This window comes from Cibotium barometz, chromosome 45, assembly GCF_041138505.1.
Source record: "Cibotium barometz isolate CiBa-2024 chromosome 45, ASM4113850v1, whole genome shotgun sequence".
In the NCBI taxonomy this organism is placed as follows: Eukaryota; Viridiplantae; Streptophyta; class Polypodiopsida; order Cyatheales; family Cibotiaceae; genus Cibotium; species Cibotium barometz.
Genome location: NC_141090.1, coordinates 6,268,007 through 6,289,943, shown reverse-complemented (window position 1 = coordinate 6,289,943; position 21,937 = coordinate 6,268,007).

Below are 21,937 nucleotides of genomic sequence, written 5' to 3'. Positions count from 1 at the left end.
ATATTTTGAGGCCCTATAAAATTAGGAAAAATTAGAAAAAAATCATGATAATTCTTTTTCTCGAGAATTTAATATTTTCGAGGGTTATTTAATATTGAAGTACATTTTCTCGTGCTGACATTAGATATATGTTAGTTATTCGCATATTATTAATACAATTATACCTCGTATTAATGGATATTTATGTTTGGATTAATTCTAAACGATGTATTCATGATTTTTTACCATTGTTTAGCCATTCTTTTTGGACATGTTCCTTAATTTCTTTTGATGGCTACTCAGAAAATCATCATATTGAAAAAAATATCTTCCAATGATGGAATTTACCTATAACAGTGTTAAATATACGGCTATTGGTTTTAGTCCATGCATACTTATGTATGGGTATCAACCCAGGGCACCTATTGATATCGGTCTTAAGGACATCAAGCTTGATGTATCGAGGGATTTCTTGCGTGATATGCAGGAAATGCTGACCAAAGCTCGGGATTCTATCATGAGTGCTCAGGATAGAGTACGATTTTATACTGATAGGAGACGCTCATCTTGGTCTTTTGAACCAGGAGCGTTGGTTTATTTTAATGTTCCTAAAGATTCTCAGACTTTGTCAATAGAAAAATGCTCGGATTTATCTCCTAGATATTGTGGTCCATTTTCGAGTTATACATCGGATTGGCACGGTTGCGTTTGAACTTAAAACTACCTCCACAGTCTTTCATATCAATGGATTGAAAGGGAAACTGGGAGGTGAGGATAACACAGTTACTCCTCAAGAACTCATTCAAGTCGAAGATTTATCCTATGTTCCACATGAACCTGATAAGGTACTTGAATTCAGGGAAAGGAAACTTTGTAGTTGACTAATCCCTGAGGTTAAATTTAGGTAGAAAGATAAGGAAATAGAGGATTCGACTTGGGAGTCGGTTGATATTGTTCAGTGCAGTTCTTCTTCTTTTCATTGCAAGAGTGCAATGTTTTGAGAGAGAGGAAGTATGTTATATGCACATTATGTGTGCATATACTAGGAGGCTAACCCACATTAGGCTTGTGAGCATGGGAGCATGGGAACAAGCTCTAGTGGAGCATGGGTTAGGACTAACCTTAAGGGTTAAGGTTAGGGTCAGGCATCCAAGGGTCACACATGGGGAATGGAAAGTCAAGAGTCACTTGAGGGTCAGGCATCCAAGGGTCACACATGGGGAATGGAAAGTCAAGAGTCACTTGAGGGTCCTCCTATATATAGGGGCATGGGGCACACTCAAGGAGTCTTGGGGGGCTTGGAGGTTTATGCTATGGTCTCTTGTGTAGAGGTCCATATCTACTCACCTACCATTTCACACTATAGCTACATGCTATTGGATTGTGTTATACCTCTTGATGGTATGGGACATCAAGGTAGAGGTATGATGTATTTCATTTATGATTCATGTGTGCATCCCTTGGGCTCGGGGGTGGTTGGGTGGTTGAGTTTATGCCTGATTTATGCATGTTTATGCATAACAATTATCTAGAGAGATCTTAGGGTTTTAACACTTCCCACCCTCGTACCTAGTCTGATTCTAGGCACAAGTTGGGGCCATGTCTTCACATCCAATGTACCTAATCCCCCACCGTACCGCTTTACCTACTAGCAATCACGGCATGGTGAGTTTAATCCATACTCTCCTGGGCCATGTCTTCACATCCACCAATGTACCTAATCCCCCCACCGTACTGCTTTACATGGCATGGTGAGTTCAATCCATGCTCCCCTGGGCCTCTCCTCCAATGCCCGAGGTACCCTCACACACATACTAGATACTAGGAAATTGAAGTGCATGAACTCATGCCACTATCATTTTATCAATTACAAAAATGAGCATGTACTCATGCTTTCCTCCAATCACCATAGTAGCTCTAATACACCAAATCACATCAAACCAACATCCACCATCATGTGAATCAAAAGGCAAAAGATTTGTAAGAAATAGCTCCACACTTCAAGAAGTAGGCATAATATCCTCAAAATGTTCCATGCAAACACAAGATCTTCTCACCCATAGCAAGAGAAAAACTATGTTGATAGATGCATTTGCTCTTGACCAAGCATCACGTGCCAAGCATCGAAATATCCTTTCACATCAAACTTGTGTCTAAAAGCCTTCTTTACCCTCAATAAATCCAAGATTTTGCACACAATGGTTCAAAACTTCCACATTTTCATCTTTCATGAGCAAGAGAATTCCCTATTTTCAACCCAACTACACCATGCTCGCCATTTTCACCAAATCAACACCATTGACCATTCATATGCCTTCTCCCACACCTAAGTGAAGTATTCTCTTCTCTCCAAGATCTTGAATGTGGTTACCATTGAAGTGTCCCAAGCTCCTCAGGCTATCCTCTCTTTGCCTTTCAAGCCTCCACGCCTTGCCTCCTTGTTGATAAAGCCCTAGATCTTCAAAAAGGCCACTTTTTGTCCACCACAAGACTTTACTTTGTGACCAAGGAGATAAAAAGGGAGTGGATCCATGAAAGGGAGAATAGGAAAGGCCACTTTTTATCCACCACAAGACTTTACTTTGTGACCAAGGAGATAAAAAGGGAGTGGATCCATGAAATGAACCAAGACTCTTAAAAACTATTATTGTTTTAGATTTGGGGATAATAAGAAACATAGCGAAATCATGCAAAAATCAAGGGGCTTTTTAGAGAAAATGCATCCTACACCAAGCTAGAGCAAGGATCTAAGGATTTCTTGAAGTTAAGCCCGAGAGTTTTAGGATTTACCAAAGCTTGAGATGAAATTAGGGTTTTAACCAAAGCTTGAGATGAAATTAGGGTTTTAACCAAAAGCCTTGGCAAAAAAGAAAGGGATCAAAGCTAGCTCTGATACCACTGTAGTGATGGGAAAAGCGAGAAAGAAAGACGCACTCATAATGGAGTACCACATGCACTCAAGGGAGTACCACATGCACTCAAGGGAGTACCACCATAGCCATGGAAAGCTTGAAGTTCCAAGAAAGTATGATTTGATTAGTAAAAATGATTAGCCTTCCTAATTACAATTAGTTCACTTATATACTTGCCCACCTTTTTACACTTTATTAATATTAGGCTCCCACACTTGCTCGGCCATGTCCATGCCCATGGGCATCCCTTATGTCTAAACCATGCCCAAGGCTCTAGCCCATGCCATGTAATAAATGTTGGAGCTGTGGTTACTTTTAGGAATAAAAATAAAAAATCACATTTTTATACATGAATTTCATAATCGATCTAGCATTATCTATTTTAACTATCTTAGTTTCTTCCCACTTTATGAAGCAATATATAACCACTATTACATATCTTGCTTGACTCTATGCATATGTTAATCAGTACGCGGGTGCACACACATATTCCTTGAGATTTACAATCACTAATTATGGGGAAACTATATTGTTGTGCTGTACCGAAAAAAGCTTAGGTGATCTACTAGACATCTCTCTCTTCTAATTATCTTTTAGAAGAGCTAGTACCATACTAACGGGTTTGGTGGCATTAGGGGAATATGGACAACAAAAAGGGCTCTTTAGGATTAATTTTAATGACCTTTTGATCAAGTTTGGACCAATGGGAGAGGGGGAGTGCACATTCTATCCACCAACTTTAGGGCCTAAAGGAGGGGTATGTATTGCTCTACTCTAGCTTTGTCCCCCTCCTAACCCCCCAATCACAACACCTTTTTTATCTACTAGCCCCACTAGTGTCCTTAGGGGTCACATCCATCTTTTTCACCTCCCTTGGCCCCCATAATATGTGCTTGGCCAAAAAATCAACCCTAAAAATTAAAAATTTTAGTTTCCCTCTAGAAAATCTATTTTACCTCCAAAAAGGCACTTTCATATTATTACATAGTGAAAAAAGGATTTTTCAAGCTCTTTAGTCCCTTTCTTTGCTCTTTAACTAATTACACTTGCAAAACTTTCCTTCCTTCTAGAGATCTCTAATCCCTCTCTAATCTTTCTATAACCTTCTAGCCTCTCTCTTATATCTTGCTCCAACCTTGTAACCTCTCTACAACCTTCTAATATCTCTCTAATCTTGTTGCAAACTTCTAACCTCTCTCCTAAATCTATGTGCAAGTTTTCTAAGCCGTTCTCTAATCATTTCATCATGAAAAGGCACTATAAAAGTTGTACATTATGAGATATTGGCCACCCAAGGCCTTAGTTAAGTAAGTTTTAGGCGTCCAAGTGTGAATAAGGGCCAAATGTATACAAGGCATTTTCTCATAATGAAAAGACACAATCCCCCTTTGGGCTATTAAGAGCTCTTCCTTGTGTCTTGAGAGAGATTGAGAGAGAGCATTCTAGCATTTCTTCCTCTCCTATGCTTGTATGTTTTATGCTTGTGTGGGAGAGTGAGAGAGAGAGTGCCTTATGCGACGGTGTGAGCGACTCTACGGTGACAATATGGAGGTTTGGAGCTTAACAAGTGAGCTTGGAGGCCTCAAGGGACTCAAGTTCGAAGCATTGGGCTAAGTGCCCTACAACAATTGTGTTCTATTGCTCTTCCTTTAGGTGAATGCATTGAGTTCCCTCTTGGAGAGGTGTGGTAGCCCATAACATTTTTGGGGTTGTTGCTGGGGGAAACACCTTTGTTTCTTCCTTCCTATTGGAGTTTCAACTCCCATTGCATAAGATTCATGATTGCCTTTGCATTCTGGTAGTGCATTGTGTAGAAAATTAATTCAAGGGTAATCAATTTGTACGGAATGGTTGGAGTATCAAACCATCTCCGAATTACAATCTGAAGTTATAGGGATCTGTATCAGATACCTAATGGTTAATTTGAACTCTCAATTGTACCAAAATATAGTGATTAGTAGTACTGATTAATCACTGATTAACAAATTAATCCTCTACTTTGTGTGTAAAAAACAGAGTATGCGGGGAGCCCAGATCTCAGGCCTTAGAGTTCAAATGAGCTCAAATCCTTTCAAGGCCATCAATAGCAATTAGTCTTGTAGATTAAGCCAAGAAACACAAGATTTGACCAAACATTGAATGCTTAATCTCTGTTTTACCAAAGTCACCTGCTGGCAGATTTAATGAAGAGCTTGGATCTCACTGTAGACTTGATCAAATCAAATTCTGACTTCACCAGCTTGTAGAGCATGATTGAAACCCCCCGAGTCTAAGAGGAATTAGACCCGTTGCATTTGATGAAGTCGAAAACTCAGATTTTCTCCAAAAAAATGACACCTGCAAAAAAGCGTAGAACTGCGGCAGCGCGTGGCGGTTTGAGCTTTTATTTAGATGGGTTGGAGCACAACTAAGTTAGCTAGGTTTGCCTAAAGTGGCTTGAGCTAATTTGATGTATGATGGGAGATAGAGCTCCTCCAGCAGCTAGGGGTACAGAGGGTTAGTTGAATAAGAGAAAAAAATATTAATTAGCTACTAATCCTAATTAACCAAGTGATTAGCAAGATAATGAGCTCACAAATTGATAGATTCTAGGCTAAGCTCTAATACCATGTTAATTAGCTACTTATCCTAATTAACCAAGTGATTAGCAAGATAATGGACTCACAAATTGATAGATTCTAGGCTAAGCTCTGATACCATGTTAAAATTATAGCAATGTGATGAGCTATGGTGGATCAAATGCTAGAATCAACATCATTAACAAAGAGATTAGATAATAATTAAGACGTGAGAAGTTAACTAATAGCTTAATGTAAGCATGGATAATCAAAAAGCAGCAAGGTCTCATTAGGCCAATGCCTCAATTTATAGAGTTTACATCTAAGCATCTAATTCCACTGATTTATCCTTGATTCACTCCACCTCTTTTGCTTGATTCTCTCCACCTCTCCTAGAATATCTCCACAATTCTTAAATCTTCTCATGCTACCCTTTATTCTCTCCCAGTAGATTCTTCTCACCTTTTCACAGGTTCTCTCACATTTACAGATTCTCTTTTATAGCCTCTAGCCAAGGGCTTGTTCCCGCACACACCCTATTCACTTGTATATTTCAACATGAAGATGGGCCAATTCCCCTGTGGGAGATTAGGGTTGGCACATGTCAGCAAGTTTATGGTACTCATAATGTGTAACGATAGAGAGAGAGAGAGAGAGAGAGACATGACTAGGGAAATTGAGATAAAGGAGCACCGGAATGGGTTCCCATCACTGCAACAAAAGCAGATGTGTACAACTATGCTGATAATAGAGGTCGTTGAGTGGGAGAGCAAACTATCTCTACACCGAATCAGCCATGATGGAGGCAAATGAGAAATGGTGTTTTCCAATGTGGGCGTATGAGAAGGAAGCGGAGGAGGTGGTGCAAATGTTGGAGGGTACACTGCCCATACCGCAGGCACCACCTCCCTCCCTTTTCTTTCACAATCAGAGCAATCACCATTATGCCCTCTCCTCCATTCAATACCCTCCTTTCACTTTATAAAGAGCATAGGTCCTAGGACAAAGTCTAAGGGTGTTTACACACTACGGGCCTATCACAAAAAAGGCCGGCAGCTGTGGGCAGGCACCTTTTTGAAAAACAAGAGCTGGGCGACACTACCTCTTACACACTGCGGGCATGGCATGCCCGCGGAAAAGGTATCCAGGGAGATTGCGCAAGTCTACCCATGGATGTGAGTCATTTGTTCAGATTTCTCCTCCTCCTATTGTTCAAATCGCCTCTGCTCGTTCAAAACCTCTCTCCTACATCCAAATCTATAAAACCTCTCTGCTCGTTCCTCCAGCCCTCTGCTGGATGCCAAATCTGCCATATTACTACCTTAACCTAACCATGTTACAGCACCCTCAAATTCGACAAGTACCTAAGATACTTTATGATAGCATAGCAAGACATGCCTTGGCTTAAAGATTGCGACATATGATTTGTCAACAATGAGGGGCAAATGTTTACAAATATACACATTTCTTTAAAAATAAAAGAGAATACAACAACATACACCATCAATAAAACTGTTGTGTGGATGGCCTGCACCAAGAAATAGCATCCTTCCAAAGCTCACATTGCTCCCTTTAAAAGGGGATATAACATCCATTATCGGGGAGGGTACACACAGTCTCCCAAGAGGCAATACGTTCCCAATTCTCCTGCAATACACCTTTGCCCCAAAGTACTTCTCTACTGGAAGAGTGTCCAATCATGCATAGAACCTGCCCATCCAACATCATAATCCCATACCATGCACTTTGACGCCACAACCATTTGTAGTAAGATGGAGTGGAATCCCTTCCGATTAAAATAATCAGCATGGAATTCCCTAGGAGCTATCACTAGAATATGACTCCCACCCATTGCACCGATGACAAATGGTATACCCTGAAATTCCTCAAATTCATCAGCCATTTTCTTCATCTTGTCTGCGGAAGGCCACTTGATATAAGCATCATGCAACACTGACACTTTCAAGGCATGGCAAAAATTATGGTAATTTCCTGTGCAAACGCTGTAGATACACCATAGAGGTCTGCAACAACTTGCAAATTGGCTCCAAAAGCAAGCCTATGAAGTGCAAGGCTTACAGGCTTCTCTCGAGAAATAGCTTTACGCAAGCGTGTATCTTGCTTGCTCATGTGCGGACTCAGTTGTCCACAAATGAACTCAAACGTTCGCTTGCTCACCCGCAACCTAGCTTTGAACATGCGGCCTAGGTATGAGCGCATTAACACCTGATAAGCATATCCCTGTGGGCGTGCATATGCCCAACATGCCCTATTCTCATGCCTTCTCCTTGCACGACAATGTTTCCGTGCAACCATGGCCTAAGCACTAGCAATGTTGTTGTGAGAATGCAATCTACCACGTTGTTGTCTCCACCATGTGCATCACATATAATTTGAACCATAAGTGTGATAAAATTTGCACAAAGAGCAAAATGAACAAGAATAAGACTGCCTCAATATCTTCCATAGCCACCCAAAACAAGGCACAATTTTGATTTGTAGTACATAACAAAAGCAAAGATGAATAACATGTGGATGCAAATAACTTTCACATTAAGAAAACCAACAACGTACAAAGAAACCATGAACTCCACTAAAAAGGAACATCATGCACTAAACTCTGCTAAATGAGTAACTACTTCTTTACAATGACTTGCAAAATTTCCATAAATCCTGCCATTGTGTTGCTGCAAGTATGTACTAGAGAGTTCAACGCAGACTCCCTTCTAACCTCTGATTCCTTCGTGTATTCTAGCATGTCTTTGCTTGACATTGCCATATCTTTTACTCCATCCTCGATGACACTCTCTATCTTTTGGCGAGAAGAAGATGACAATGTAGTTCCATGGCATGTCAGTAGCTGTTGTAGAAGCACTTTGGGTGTTTGTTGAAGGTCCTTCTTTGTCTCCCTCCACCCCATCTCCTGTTGTGCTGATGTGTCACCAATTGGCCGACCATTTGGTCCATCTCTAGATTTGTGTCTCGTTCACTTGAGGCCAAACTAGTGTCTCATGTGAAGGGGCCAATATTTTTGCATAACATGGACGGGAGCCAGACTGGTGCCACCCATGTGTTAGCAAGACGGTGTCGTATGGACGGGAGCTAGACTGGTGCCACCCGTGTATGACCTGGACTGTGTTCTATCCATGGGATTGTCACGCCATAGAAGAGCCAGTATTTGTGACATGTCTTGCCTATGGGACTGTCACTCCATAGGGAGGCTCGTGCCTAGATCTGTGTCTTACCTATGGGACTGTCACTCCATAGGAAGACCGAGATTTATGTTTCTCTGTCATGCCATCATTGATGTTTTGTACTTGTTCCATGAACGGGAGATATGTCCATGATACTATTTGCACATGCATTCATGTTTTGCATGTTTGGAACTGTTTTTGCATGACTTGTATTCTTGTGTTTGCCTGTTTACGTGCCACTTACTGAGCGGGGATGCCTGTCAGTGAGTCGTGAAGTTTGCTCTATCTTCTGACGAGTTTTGTTGCATGTGAATAGGTGGTAAGTGTATTGCACTTGTTTGTTTGATAGCTTTCTTTCTAACCTTTATTTTTATAAGGTTGTAAGTTCACATTCATTAAAAGAGTGGGCACCCTCCCAATAATTAATGATATCCTTGATAGGGTGGGCACCCATTATGGGCACCCACGTATGGGCCAAGGTGGGGAGGGAAACCCCACTCTTAATCCTATGTGTGGGGGTGGGTGCATGGCCACCTACCCACACCTCACCTTGAAACTGGCCGCCCCCATGCAAGCTAGGGGAGCCGGGCAGCTGTGGTCGTGAGCTCTCTCTCCAACACCTACAAAAGAGCGACCACCTCACCCGCTTGGAGCACACAGCAGGCGACCATCCTTCATGCTCCATAGGCAGCTACGCTCCTCTCCTTGCAGGCGGCTACGCTCCTCTCCATAGGTGGCTATGCTCCTCCACTCTGCAGGTTGCTGACGGCTGCGCCTCTCTTCCACACGTGGCCACAGGCGGCTACGCGGCTGTGTCTCCTTTCCACAGGCGACCACAGGCTGCTGCGCCTCCTTTCCATAGGCGGTTGTGCTCCATTGCAGGCGGCTGCGCCTCCCCCAGGCGGCTGCGCCCTCTTCTATAGGCAGCTGCGTGGGACTGCGCTCCCCTCTCCACGCGGCTGCGTGGGACTGCGCTCCCCTCTCCACGCGGCTCTGCGCCTCCTTTCTTCAGGCGGCTATGCTTTCTACACAGGCGGCTGCTTCTCCTCCTCCTTGACAGGCTGTTGCGCCCTGGTGTCCATCTCTAGTAGCTACACATAGATGCCTCGGGTATTTGTCTTCCACTAGCGAGCTACAAGTAAGTGGATTGAGATTTAAGTAAAGCACTTTGATGTAAATCTGATAGGGGATACTCTCTACTGCTAACACCCGTTCGGTGCCGGGTAGTCCAAGCGTCTGGAGAACCACGGTCCATGGGTGCCAAGATCGGGAGAGCCAGGCATTAGTACGGGAGCGCCTATTTGTGCTTGGTCCTGGAACACCAGTGGGGTGCTTTCCATGGATTCCAGTGAAGCATAGGACCATAGAGACTTGACCACTCAAGTGGGTTGCTCTCCTTCGAACGTCTACTTCGAGTCTCTTGTTTGGTAACTGTATTCATCTCAGTTGTACATGGACATCATCTGGTTCTTTGAACCCATGGAGCATTGTATCTTTTAAATACTCCCAATAATATATCATATATTGAGCGGCCAGTGCTGGTGTCCATTGTTCAACATTTCATTTCATTTCAGTTTTCAGTTGTTATTAAGTTGTCCATTCAAATTGTGATATTTAAGTTGTGCTATTACGCATGTGGGTGTCCAACAGAGTCTATTCCCACTTGACGGGATCGGTTTCATGATGCATGGCTGTAGCACTTCACATGTTCTCGAGCATGCATGTACTCATCAACAAGTTCATACCACTTGCATGTAGTTTGGAGGTCATTTCTTAAAATGGAGTTGTGGGCTTTGTCACTTCGATAGTCTTTGTAGACACGTTGCCACTTCTTCCTATAGCCCTCCGAGCCTTTATCGAAGTCTGAATACATGCCAGCCAAGTGTGTCGCAACCTTCGACCACATGTCAACCCCCCCTTGCTTGGGTGGCTTCATGAATTCATCATTCATAGAGCCACACAAATGCACCAGGCTGACTATCCAAGGATCCTTCCACAGATCTCGCCTCTTGTCTTTGGTATCATGTGCTTCATCTTCCATGGTAGTTTTTTTGGTGGTTCTTTTTCTTCTTTTGGTTGGTGCATTTTGGACCGATTCAGACTCCTCTCCTTCACCACCAGCCAAAACCTCTTTACTCTCTTTTGCATGCTTCCTTTTGGGTGGCTCTGTAGGACCTAGAGTTGGGGATGGAACACCCAAGTTGGTTGGGCTTATGACATGATTTTGAGGTGTTGTAGGAAAATGGTGAAATTCAGACAACGGGTAAGGGTGTGATGTGGTGGGTATAAGATGATGGAAAAGATATGACGAGATGAGAGGGGTACTAGACACTAAAGTGGAGGGAACCACTCGAGAGGCTTAAGGTCTTGCTACTGGGGATGGAGTCATTGAGCCTCCATGGCTGAATGAAAAAGAAGGTGGAGCCCAAGAGTGTTGTGAGGATTGGGTATCCATGACATTGGGTTGTTGGGGTTGTAACATTTCATGATACTCTTCAAAGGGCTGAGAAGAATATTGACCATGTATTAGCAAGTATATTAACAAATGCAAGTAGGAAAACAAAAAAAAAACACCAAATCAGCAAGATGGGTACACCAAATCAGAAAGGATAGATACACAAAATCAACAGAATACATACACCAAAAAGAACTTATTAACCACTAGTGATGAACTAGTGGGCCAGCTGCATCTTGAATAATAATTAATGATGGCCAAAGAGGCTGAATAATAAATAAAAATTTATTAGAATACACAACAGCATCAGAGTACCCTTCGAATACACAGCCACAGAATACCTTTTGTGAGTAGAGAGTCCTTCGATCCAAGACCCTTGTTTTGTGTGAAGTTATGGCGCCTCTGCAAAGAAAAGTTGCACCAAATCAGCAAGGATAGATACACCAAAACACCAAATCACCAAGATTGCATAGCTCGGGAAATGGCGATTGAGGGTGATGTAGCCACCACAGACGCTAGTGCGCCAAGATGGCCAAAGACGCTGAATTGAAAGATTATAACCCTTCGAATGCACAAAGAATACCTGTTTGTGAGCCCTCGATCGTGAGCTGTGTGGAGATTGAGGGTGATGTAGCCACCGCAGTCGCCTAGAAAACAGATGGCCAAAGACATTGATGAATAAAAAGACGCTGAAATTACACAACAGCCACACAGGGAACCCTTTGAATACACACAGAATACCTGTTGTGAGCCTTCAATCCCGAGCTGTGTGGAGATTGAGGGTGATGTGGTAGTGCCCACATCTCCCAATAAATACTGGGTTCAAATCTAGAAAATCATCTACACAGCTTTCTGACAAGGACCATTGGGTAGAAGGAACAAATCATAGTAGTAGAGATGTCACATGTTGCCTTTGGCAACAGAGATGCAGGTGGTCTTTGATCTTCCTTAAGGCTCCTTGAGCCTCCTTAAGATAGCTTTGCACCTCCTTAATATCACTTTGTGCCTTTTAATACCCTTCTTAAGATACCTTTGGGCCTTTTAATAGCCTCCTTGAGCTTGTTAGTCATTAATTAGTGGAAGGTAGTTCTACTCATAAAACCGTAGTGAAGAAAAGTGGATTCTAGTGAAGGCTTAAAATTGGAACACTCTTGTATATGCCAAGATATTGAACCTCATCTCTTGGTTTTACAACCATATTTCTCTCCACAATTCTTTTCCACCCACACAAGTTATACACAACATTACATTATTATCTTGTAATGTAAATATTACACAATATTTACCTTACAAGAGAATGATGGGTTATCCAAGTGTTATCCTTACAAAGAGAGAAAAATTGGCTAGCTTCATGGATGCCCTAGATCTTACAACATCATTGGACTCAATCTTGTAAGCAAGATGAACTCACTAATGATGGTTTATCCAAGTGTTATCCTTACAACATCATTGGACTCAATCTTGCAAGCAAGATGAACTCACTAATGATTGTTTATCCAAGTGTTATCCTTACAAGATAATGGTGGGTTATCCAAGTGTAAAGAGAGAAAATTTGGTTGGCTTCACAGATACCCCTAGATCTTACAACATTATTGGGCTCACTTGTAAGCAAGTTGAACTCATTATAATGAGTAAATGTTGGTTCTACATTAGTTACACGTTGGGCCGAGAAATCAATTTAAGCTACTATGAAATCAACAACAATGGATGTAGAGCTCATTTTTTAATGTGTTTGGTGGTGCCATGGAAACAAGTATTGCACTAGATCTCTGCATTGGTTAGAGGCATTAAGATTGGGTCATTAGGATAGCTTAGTGTGGGTTTAGTGTGTGGAATTTTATGGGAATGGAAGGTAATAACACCTACACAAATCTAAAAATTAACACCTATGCAAGTTTATGGTAATAACACCTATGCAAGTCTAAAAATTAACACCAATGTGACATTGAGTGTGCTAGCATTCATGTGCTTGATATCACTCCTTTTAGGGAAGTAAGGGATAGTGCTAAGTTTATTATAATGAGTCAATAAAAAGGACTATAAGAGATCTAATCAAACAAAATCTAGGCCTCCAAAAATAACTAATAAAACAAGGTTCAAAAATTGAAAATGAGGTTATATGAGAGATTTTAAGAGGAGAAAAATGTCTATTTAATTAGTTGAATGGTGTTGAGTGCCTAACAAAGATTTTCTTAACACTAACTACCATCCATGGGAGTCAACAAAGGGAGACATAATCTCTTAGGGCATGGATACTTATCATATTTAAGAGGCATCTAATTAATAAAACATTTACTTTTTCTTCATCAAATTTTCATGTCTCTTATGTTTTACTAAGATGTAGGGTTAGTTAAATAAAGATCTCCAATTTTGTCACAATAATTGGTATGAGAGCCATGCTTAATTAGTGTAGTTTCGGTGGTTTTATAGGAGCCTATGTTCGAGGGTAATTTAGCTACAGCTACACAATAATTGGTATGAGAGCCATGCTTAATTAGTGTAGTTTTGGTGGAGCCTATTTTCAAGGGTAATTTAGCTAAACCTTCAGCTACATGACAATTTCAAGAAAGGCATCATCTATATTGCAATATTCACTAATGACTTTTAAGATATGTGGGCAGCAGACAAGGCAACATCCATCACACCAAGGTAGAATAGTGAACATTGATAAAAAAAGAAGAAGAGCCATTCTAGATCTTGAAGAAAATTGAAATAGGCGACGAGAATTGAAACATTTGAAAATAATTGACATTATTTTAAAAAAAAGACCATTGGCCTTATTAGGGTGTATGTACCCTAGTACGCAACTTTATTTTCAAACTCATCCTAGAGATTCTTTTTATGGCTTCATAGGCGATGAAATTTGTTGAGAATTTTTGAAGTGTCCTTTTCTGAACCTTGTATTCTAAGGTTATTGTAGAAGACTTCATTTACATGGAGCCCTCTCTAATCACATGCACAATTACATTTCGTGTTATGTTCATGGCAATATCACTCATTATAATGTGTCGTCATGTTATAAATGGCTTGTATGCACTCATGCATGCTTTGACACTTGTATACCTTTCCAACCATCACTTCATCATCCCAAGTCCTTCAATGGGAGAGTCTCTACATCAATCACCATCCTCAACACCTAGGACAACTTGCATCGTGGTATAGCCAATGAGGATCATTCATTTTGTCTAACCCACTAGTGATCATGATGCCCATGTCATGATGTGGCCATTGAGGTATGATATCTAGTCCACTTTATATCTAGTGTTTGGTTATGTCAAGGTTTAAATTAAGAGAGGTATGGTTGGTATATTGTGGTCAATCCTCACCATGAACATATATTCTTGTAAAGGATTTTAGACCTTAGTGTGTGAAAGGGTGTGAAGATAAGGCTCAAGTGCATGAAGGTTTTCTAATATGGAGTCTAAAGTTGTGGGGAGAATCCTAAAGTTGATGAGGATGTATCCGTAAAAGTATAGGGACACACATACATATGTAGATTTATAGCTTGTCTATTTAAGAGGCATCTAATCAATAAAATATGTACTTTTTCTTCATCAAATTTTGTCTCTCACATTTTTCCAAAATGTAGCCATGCAAAATCTTTGAGCTATAGAGAAGGTTGGGGGTTAGTTGTTTAATAAGCACTCCAATTTGGTAGCTCTAATGAGTTGGAGGAATTCAAAAGAGGCTCTTATGATGATCAAAAGGATCTAATAAGAGGCTTTAGAAAGCTATCAAAAAGCTCATGAAGCTTTTAAGAAGTGTTATCTTGATCATTTTTTGTGGGTGCACAAATGTTTTTCCTGGGGTTTATAGTCTCTAGCTATATGTGTGGCTACAATATTGTGGTTGGCTAGATAAGGCCTACAACAAACCATTGGATTCCTCCCTTTCGTAACTATCAATTAGAGAGATACCACTAAATTAAAAAGGAGGGGGAGGTGATAATACTATGACTCTACCTAATCCTACTCATAATATCCCCTCCTTGTTCTAGATCCTACCTACACTAATGTTTGGTCTATTATGTCTTGGAATATTCTTGCACAAGTGTTCAAGGTCTAGAGGAAATCTGATAATTAAATTCCATAGAAATAGCTTGAAACTTAGGGGATGGGTGTGTGTATAGAGGAAAAGTGAATGTGTGATGGTGTGTGAATGTGAAATGGTAATCAAAAATGTGTGTGGAGGTAAAGTGAAAGCGTATGAGAAATGGCGTGTGAATTTTGTGAAATGGTAATCACAAATGTGTGTGGAGGTAATGTGAATGTGTGACAAATGGTATGTAAATGTGAAGTGGCAAACAATCAAAAATGTGTGAAGGTAAAGTGAATGTGTATGAGAAATGGTGATCATTAATGTGTGTAAAGGTAAAGTGAATGTGTGTGAAGGTAAAGTGAATATATGTGAGAAATGGTGTGTGTGAAGGTAAAGTGAATGTGTATGAGAAATGGTGATCATTAATGTGTGTAAAGGTAAAGTGAATGTGTGTGAAGGTAAAGTGAATATATGTGAGAAATGGTGTGTGAATGTGAAACGGTGATCACAAATGTGGGAAGGTGTTCACAAATGTGAAAGGGTGTTCACAAAGTTGTGTGATGATGTGGCACACAGTATGGGTGGTGGTGGTTAAGATGATGTGGAACCCACATTGTGGGTGGTGATGGGTGAGATGGTGTGGCACATAATTTGGGTGGTGATGGGTGAGATTATGTGGCACACAATTTGGGTGGGCATGGATGAGATGACATGGGACATAATTTGGGTGGGCATGGATGAGATGACATGGGACATAATTTGTGTCACACAACTTGAGTGGTGGTAAGTGAGATAATTCAACACGCAATTTCAGTGGTAGTGGGTGAGATGATGTGGCACCCAATTGTTGATGGGTGTCTGATGTATTTTGTGTGGTTGGTGTATGTGATAATGTGGAACACTATTTTGTATGCTGGTTATCTCATGATGTAGCACACTTTTTTATGTGGTGTGGGTGGGTGATGATGCTCCATTTTTGCTTAGAAATGAGTCTTAAGAAACATAAAAAATAATAGTAACTAATCGTATAATTAGAATACCTTGAGTAGGTCTAGTTTAGGAGTCTAGATACCAATCATCGTTTTCGAATACCTGACTGTATGATTGGAATACCTTAGGTGGGGGTAGTTTAGGAGTCTAGATAGTCATTTTTGAATAAAGACAATGCTCTAAATCACATCATGTTACTAATATGAATTTGTGCACAAAAACTAGGTATGAAGACAGTGCTCTAATCACATCATGTAAATGATATATATTTGTGCACAAAAACTAGGCATGAATTCTAGCATTCAGATTCAACATATAATTCCACAACTCTGTGTGGTATTGTGTTCCTAATATTTGAGTTATCCATAATGTATAATTTATAATGGTTTTTTTATATATAATTCATAATCCCTGTGTTGCAAATTTTCAACTCTATGTGGTGATGTCTTCCTAATCTTTTAAGTTACCTATTTATTTCGTCAGTTTCAACATGGTTGTTTCTATGTATAATCCATAATGCCTGTGTTGGTTGGCTAATCTTTCAGTTATATCTATTTATTTCATGAGTTTCAACATGGTTTTTGATATGCAACACTTTTGGTGATAGTGTTGTTGATATACGATATTTTATGCAACCTTTCCTTTGATAGCAATTCTTAGGCTTGGTACTAAAGATTCCATGGGTATATGACGGCATTTGTTTCACATGTCAAGTTGAAAGGTGTAGTCCACCTTGTAGGCGATTATGTAAGCCTAAAGAGTAGCTGGTAACTTATGTTCCCAATCATTACATGAGGCTTTAACTATCATGGTTAGGATAGCATAGAGAATCTTGTTGGTGCTTTTAGCCTATCATGGTTAGGATAGCATAGAGAATCTTGTTGGTGCTTTTAGCCTATCCATTGGCGGTGTACTAACATGAATTCACTCAGTAGGAACTTAATTACATCATGGATGAAATGAGTCCCTCTATCGCTTACTAGTTCAAATGGATGCCCAAATCTAGTAATTATATTCTTGTTGTAAAGGAATATGGCAGGTGCTTTGGCATCAACCTTTGTGGTAGCCCAGGCCCAGGCTTCAACCCATTTGGTACAGTAGTTCGTTATAAATTGTGCTTGAGTACCTCAAGTAGCTAGACTAATTGGTTTGACAAAGTCGATTCCCCATTTCTTAAATGGTTACAAATACACTCTAGGGTGCAGGGGCATTTTGTCACGGTTGTGAACCTCAGCAAATCATTGACATTCATCTTACAAATTTAGTTGCATCTCCAAACAAGGTAGGCCAACATAATCCTGCCTAACATAACTTTCTTTACTCTGATATCTCTTTCGAGAAATGTCCACTAGCCACATTAGAGTGGGCTTGCTTGAGGACATTGATGTATTCGAATTCCTGAGGACATCACCTCATGATCACGCCTTGGCCTAGATTGTACAATTGCCCGGGAAATCAACTAGAAGGGAGTTACCTTTTTAATAAGGTGCTCTATCTCTATTAACGGGCCTCTCTTGGGGAAGAAAGTTAGCCAAATAATGGATGATCTCTTTACCCCATTCTAGAACAATACACAATTTGAATAGTGGGGCATCAGGTAGTTCATCCTCCACTCCAACTGGTAGTTCTCCACATTATATAAAGTGATCAGCATGCACGTGTTGTGAGCCCTTCCGTATGATCACAACAAAATCAAACTCTAGCAAGATCAAAATCCATTGGGTTATTCTTCCCGTAGTGTAAGGCTTCTTAACTAAGTAAAGAAGTGCTTGGATGGTCTATTAACAATATGAATTTGTTCGCCAAAAGTTAATGGCAGTATTTCTTTACACAGCATAGACCATTAAGAGTCCCTTTCTGTAGTGGTGTAGTTCTTTTCAGCATCGTTCATGATAGCTTGCAAAGCTAACAAGAAAATCCATGTTATACTCTCCTAATTGTGCCAAGACATAGCCAATTGCAAAAGCCGAGGCATCGATGTGCATGTGGAAGATAATATCACAATTGGGAGATCATAGGATTAGTGTACTTACTAAGCTTTCTTGATAGTGTCACAGGCTTTTTACCACTCATCTGTCCACTCAAAGTAGTCTGTACAAGGATCTTGCAATGCCGACATACAAGATTATGAATCTTCTATAATATCTAACATGTCCCATGAATCATTGAACACCCTTGAAGTTTGTAGGTGGTTGGAGCTCAAGAATCAACCTTACCTTGCTGTCATTTGTAGAAATGCCATGTTCCAAATCATGTGGTCTAGTATTACCCCATGTCTTACCCAAAACTAACATGTCTTACCCAAAACTAACATTTAACTAGGTTAAGGAATACCGTGTACAATCTGCATTTTTCAAGTACCTTCCTCAAGTACCAAAGATGTGATTTGGAATTAACATAAAGGTTATCCATGAAACAAGGAACTCCCTAAGGTATTCCTTATATGCTATGCACATAGGCCTTTGAAAAGTGTCTAGGGCATTGGTGGGGATAGGCAAAATGGCATAACTCTGTATGTATAAGTGTCCCATTATATTGCAAATATAGCCTTATGTTGATCATTTGGGTCTATCTCCACTTGGTTATACCCCAAGAACCCATCAAGGAATTTGTAGGCCTCCTTGCTAGCTACTCGTTCTAGAACCACATGCTCACTCAGTGTGAGAGCAGGTAATGGTCTTTCATCGTGGCTACATTAACCTTTTTTATGTTAACACAAACCCGGGATCCATTTTTCTTAGGCACAATCAATACTATTGGGGATAGCCATTCCATTTGCTTTATCCCATAAATGAATCCAACTTCAATGAGTTTGTTAATTTTGTCCTTGAACACTTTGGAGTATTTTGGATTCATTTAATAGGTCATGTGCCTTGATGGCTTTTCTCCTTCAAAAATTAGAATAGTGTGTTTGACCACCTCTACAAGTACAACCCTTCATGTCAATGTATATTCAAGGGAAGCAATCATGGAAATCTATGAGTAGGTCAATGAGTTTTTTTCTTCTTTTGGAGATAGGTCTTTCCCAATGCAAACCAGTTATGGACCTTCATCAGGTCCCACTAGGTTGACCTCCTTAACTTCCATTGAACCATCATAAAGCGTTCTAGGCTTTCTGTCAAGTGTCCTCTTTGCCTTCTCAAAATGTACGAAGCGATCGCCCACCTTATACATTTTGAAGTGCTCAAGCCCTTGCCTAAGATCTTCCACACTGGTGCTCTCTTGTAGAACACACTTAGCTTCTTTTTCAACCTTTGCTAAGTCTTTATTCCTTGCCCTTGTGGAGCATGAGAGTTTTATAGATCCTTTCGAACTTGAGGGTTCATCTCTCTCTATGGCCATAACATGACCGAAACTTTGGAAATATTGAGCCCATGCTACCACCATTGATGGAAAAAGTCTACATGGGAGTCTATGGCCTTGACATATCAAAGCTAATGATCTTTTTTTTTCCCTGGAAGATATATAAGTCTTCTGTTTTTTTATCATTTTGTATCCCAAGCTACCACCTCCTAGTCGTCGCAGATATTGCCTTCAAATTTTGGTGTACATTACATTGCTACAATGCTTAACATATAGATCGAAGCAATTTCCTTGTGTGGCATATCTTGTGCATGTTCTAGTTGGGGAGGATGTCCATGGTTGCAATAATGTGCATCTAATTCTCTCAGTCTTCCTTCTCTAGAAGTGAGGCAAACTCTAAACTCTCACATTTCTCGTCCAATTATGCTTTATGATAGGTGATGCACATGTTTAGTTTAATGGTGTTATTTGTGGTTTATTTAGTCTTCGGTGAAATTCCACCACTCATGGATGAGTTTTCCATATTCGCATGTTTATCTTAAGGTTTTCATTCCTTTTCTAAATGTAGATGTGGTATGTGTCCCAATCATGAACCATTTTGGTTTCTCTCATGAAGGATCTACCAAGGATGCAGGAATCATCATAAAAGAGTGAAAGAAACTTAGGCCAAATGTCTTTATTCTCACTTTTTGCAAAAGCCCCATGGGTTTCATTGTGGCCCCATCAGCAAGTTTGACTATTAGGCTGATAGTGTCAAGTGAAGGTTGCCCCCACTTCTTACTTGGTAATGACAATGACTCGAGCCCCTCCATCTAGGATGGTTGTGACTTGATTGTCCTTGTATTTTACAAGAATAACAACATTCATCACTCTCAAAGTAGTGGCCTAGCGTATTCTTTGGTACTAACTCTTCTCTAGTGGGTTCGTCATTATCTGACTCATCTGAAGAGTCTTGAAGTGGTTGTTCTTCCATGCGCGCTTATAGTCTTCCATCCATCCAATCCTTTAGGTCCTTCCATAGGCTTGGGCTTCCTTGTAATAACAAGGAGCCAACAAAAATCTGGACTTGGGAGGAAATGAAGGCAATGAGTCTTGCTATGTCTATAGGTGTATGTCCATTATTGCCGCCTACATAGCTTTTGGGACTGGTAATGGTATATGGAATGTGTACTACCCCTTTTGAGTGTGGCACTCCAAAGCCTTTGTCCTCATCTCCTAATCCATGTTATGGGTCTCCTTGGGTTATGGAACGGGCTGGCTCTTTTCTCGGTCTTCTCTCTTGAGCAAGGTGAAACCAGCCTCTGCATTGTCCACTCCAATAGTGGGATCAACATCCATTTGTGTTTGGCATGCCCTTACTAGTTATTGAGCTACTTCTAGCCGGGGATAATAAATTTGTGAGTTTCTATATATGCTAGTATCACTCCTACAACACGAATAAATTTTCTACCTATACCATAGGAGATTTGTTAGAACGTGGTGCAGAAGGGCATGTGAAGTGCTATTTCAAAAAAGTGTAATCCCGAAGAGCTATTTTGCACGTGGTAGATGAATGGATGCAAGCATAGGAAACTTGTTAGAACGTGGTGCAAAAGGGCATGTGAAGTGCTATCTCAAAAAGGTGTAATCCTAAAAAGCTATTTTGCACGTGGTGGATGATGTCAGAATACGCAGCGGAGATGATGACCAGATCTGGGAACACAAGAGCAAAACGCAATGTAGAAAATCACAGCACAAGAGAGAGAGAGATAGAGGCATGTAACTCTGCTCTATATACACAAAAGAATCCCGAAAAAGGTACAATCCTGACAAGGGGGCTGGGGGCCATTTTATATGGCCCCCCAACAGCAGTCGACCTGTTGTAGAGGGCAACCGACAAGACACCCACGACTTGCAAACAGCAGTCGGTCAGCACAAAAGGTCCATGACCTGTCCAGTCCAGTCGGCCAGCTCCAAAATGAGAACATAAACATGCTAATGCAATCGGCCAACACAACTGGGTCCTCCTGCCATCTCAGGGCTGCCTCCCAAGCCACAGAAAAATGGAAAAAGTTAGGGGGAAAATACAGAGAGTGGGGAAAATTTAGAAAACACTTAATAAGGGGGTGGGCACACCCACAACAGAGGCCCTGGTGTATAAAAATAGACAGGAGATGACTTCTGACAGATGAATGGATGCAAGCATACATTTGGGAAAATGTCGTGATGATGCCTTGAGTAAACAAATGTTAAAAGAGAAATAAGTGTTGAAGTTATTTTCTTCTCTTCATATCTTAAGAACAAACAGAGATTTATTTTTGAACATATTTGGATACTCTGCATGTGGACTTAGACCTCTCATCCTCTAGACCAATGAGAGGACAGACAAACAATTTATATTTGGCACAATATTTATTTATGTAATATGAAAAAAATGAATATATCCAAATATTTATTTTGAGAGGACGAACAAACAATTTATATTTGGCACAATATTTATTTAAGTAATATGGAAAAAATGAATATATC